Genomic DNA, 3,309 nt, shown 5'->3' with positions numbered 1-3,309 from the left:
GAGGTCGATACACCATGCCATCTCCAAACACTGGCCAATCAACCTCAACACCAATGGATCGAAAAGCACTCCCAATAGATTGAGTCAAATCCTCTACAAAACGGCGATGAATGTCATGCATGACATCTATACGCTGAGTCAACCTCTTAAACAACACATCACTCAAGTAATCCGGTGGTAGTTTGAGTTCGATTTCAGGAGCTTCTTCAATAGATAGTTTAAGATGCTCTTGAGAATTTTTAAGCTCTGCTACTCCTTCATCTTCGAAATCAGAATCCCCTGTTAAGACTCTCTCTAAGGTACCTGGCCTTAGTTGTTGCCCAATCTCGGAATTTGATACAACTTCTAGTGGCTCCACCTTAAAGCATTCTTCTTTGTCGGTTGGAAATTTCATTGCATTGAACACCTTAAAAGTGACACTCTGATCTTGAACTCTCATTGTAAGCTCTCCTTTTTGCACATCGATCAAAGTTTGGCCTGTAGCTAAGAATGGCCTTCCCAAGATAATGGGAATATTCTTATCCTCCTCGAAGTCAAGGATGACAAAATCAGCAGGGAAGATTACCTTATCCACTTTAACCAAGACATCCTCCACTACACCTCGTGGATAAGTGATCGAACGATCAGCCAGTTGTAATGACATGTTCGTAAGTTTAGGCTCCGGCAGACCAAGTTTCTTGAAGACAGACAATGGCATCAGATTTATACTAGCTCCCAAGTCACACAAACACTTGTTGAAAGATAACTTGCCAATAGTACAAGGGATTGTGAAACTTCCCGGATCTTTTAGCTTCGGAGGCAATTTCTGCGGCAGCACTGCACTGCACTCCTCGGTCAAAGCCACAGTCTCCAATTCCTCTAGTTTGAGTTTCCGAGATAGAATATCTTTCATGAATTTAGCATAACTTGGCATTTGTTCTAGAGCTTCCGCAAAAGGTATGTTGATTTGTAATTTCCTGAAAACCTCTAGAAATTTAGCGAATTGTTTGTCAAGCTTATGCTTCTGAAGTCTCTTTGGAAAAGGGGGAGGTGGATATACTTGCTTGACCCCATTATCAGATTTCGGACTAGACTTCTCAGCTGATTCCTTGCTTTCCTCCTCGTTGATTTCTTTCTTGTCAGCGTCAACAACAGTTTTTCCACCATCAGACTTAGATGAGAGTACGGGTGTTTCATCCTGTTGTTCACTCTCATCCTTATCATGCTCTGTTGCTGAATCTTTATCCTTCGTAACCTTTCCGGACCTTAAAGTGACTACCTGTACCTGTTCTTTCACCTCTTTCTTCCCCGGATTGGCCTCGGTATCACTAGGAAGATTTCCCTGTGGTCTGTTAATCAACGCGTTAGCAATTTGCCCAATCTGATTTTCCAAAGTTTTGATTGACACCGCTTGGCTTTTAATCATTAATTTCATCTCTGCCCATTCAGATCTTTCGTTGGAAGACTGTCCAGCCACCCCATGATTTTGTCGCTGGAATCCCGGTGGATGGAATTGCTGCTTCGGTGCAAACTGTTGTTGAAAACCAGAAGAGTTGAAAGGTCTAGCTCCTTGCTGCTGAAACTGCTGTTGCGGCTGAGGCATGAAATTCTGATTGTTGCTCCAGCTGAAATTTGGATGATTCTGATTATTCGGGTGATAAGTAGCCGGAGCTGGCTGCTGAGATCTCTGAAAATTGCTCACAAACTGAGCTGACTCGCTAGATATGGCACACTGATCAGTGGCATGCGTACTCGCACAAAGCTCACAAACTGCAGGTGGCTGCGGAATTCCCAAATTTGCCAAAGAATCCACCTTCATAGTGAGAGCTTTAAGCTGAGCAGATATGGCTGTAGTAGCATCAACATCCAGAATACCTGCTGCTTTGCCCTGCTGAAGACGCTGAGTAGGATTCTGATATTCATTCGCAACCATCATCTCGATCAACTCATAGGCCTCATCATAGCTCTTAGCCCATAGAGCTCCACCTGATGCTGCATAGAGCATTGGCCTCGATTGAGGGCCCAAGCCATTATAGAAACAATTAATAACCATCCAATCAGGCATCCCATGATGTGGGCACTTTCGAAGCATCTCCTTGTATCGTTCCCAAGCTTCACATAAAGTTTCACCAGACTGCTGAGAGAATTGAGTGATAACATTCCTGATTGCAGCTGTTTTAGCCATAGGGAAGAACTTAGTAAGAAATTTCTGAGCCAGATCCTCCCATGTCGTAATAGATCCTGCAGGAAGAGAATGCAACCATCCCTTAGCTTTGTCCCTCAGAGAGAATGGGAACAGCCTCAATTTGATGGCATCTTCAGTAACACCATTGAACTTCAAAGTGTCGCAGATCTCAATGAAGTCCCGAATATGCATATTAGGATCCTCTGTCGGCGAACCCCCAAACTGCACTGAGTTCTGAACCATCTGAATAGTGCTCGGTTTGATTTCGAAAGTATTGGCCTGAATTGCTGGCCTGACAATGCTCGACTGAATGTCATTAATTTTCGGCTCAGAGTAAGCCTTAAGAGCCTTAGCAACACCTGCTTCTTGTTCATCCATAGTATTACTCACTATCGTTTCTGCTTTTGCCAATGCTTCTTTACGGGTCTGAGAACGTGTTCGCATACACGTCACTCAAGTACCTGAAACACACACAAACGAAATAAAAGTGAGAAAAGAATCCAAGTCAGTGAACTTTAACGACCACTGATGACAAGCACATAAACTAAAATAAAACACCGAGTCCCCGGCAGCGGCGCCAAAAACTTGTTCGCACAAAATCACGCAAGCGTACGTGGTCACAAGTAATATAGAATAAAATTAAGTTCGTTCCCACAGAGACTGGTGTATTTAAGAATATGCACTTATGCAACAATGTATGGCTATTATTCAATGCTCGGACAAATAACAATCGGGGTTTGATTAACTAAATTAACTAATTAAAGTCGAATTATAACTAAGAGAATTTAAAATCGAATTACTTATGCGAATAAAACATGGGATTCTAACTTCATTATATACTTCATTTCGAGTTATGCCTTATCGATATGTGATGGTTGACGACTAATCAGATAACACGAGACTGATACACGCTAACTGTCGTTATACGTGCACCGAACTGTTTCACATCCACAATTAAGATAGAAGGAGAACATACACCAATTATGCTTAGACCCTATATGTCTATAGAATTTGAAAACATAATGGTTGAAGAGCAAGTTATCTATCAAGATTACATAGGCCGATGCAAGATGGGTAAAATCACATCACAAGTCATGTTATCGAACAAGAGACCTATGCTTGCATGGCAAGTTCTAAATCCATAT

The 3,309-nt window shown here is 42.2% G+C and overlaps 1 non-coding gene across 1 annotated transcript; it reads left to right on the top strand.

The window, feature by feature from the left end:
• The first annotated feature begins 2,042 nt into the window (after nt 1-2,042).
• On the top strand, nt 2,043-2,149 carry LOC135146919 (small nucleolar RNA R71). The gene has a single exon (XR_010284012.1). It is a non-coding gene; the product is annotated as a small nucleolar RNA R71 (small nucleolar RNA).
• The last annotated feature ends 1,160 nt before the right edge of the window (nt 2,150-3,309 follow it).

The sequence above is a fragment of the Daucus carota genome, chromosome 5, assembly GCF_001625215.2.
Source record: "Daucus carota subsp. sativus chromosome 5, DH1 v3.0, whole genome shotgun sequence".
Lineage (NCBI taxonomy): Eukaryota > Viridiplantae > Streptophyta > Magnoliopsida > Apiales > Apiaceae > Daucus > Daucus carota.
Note: the sequence above shows the minus strand (reverse complement) of the source record. Positions and strands in the feature narration are given on the sequence as shown.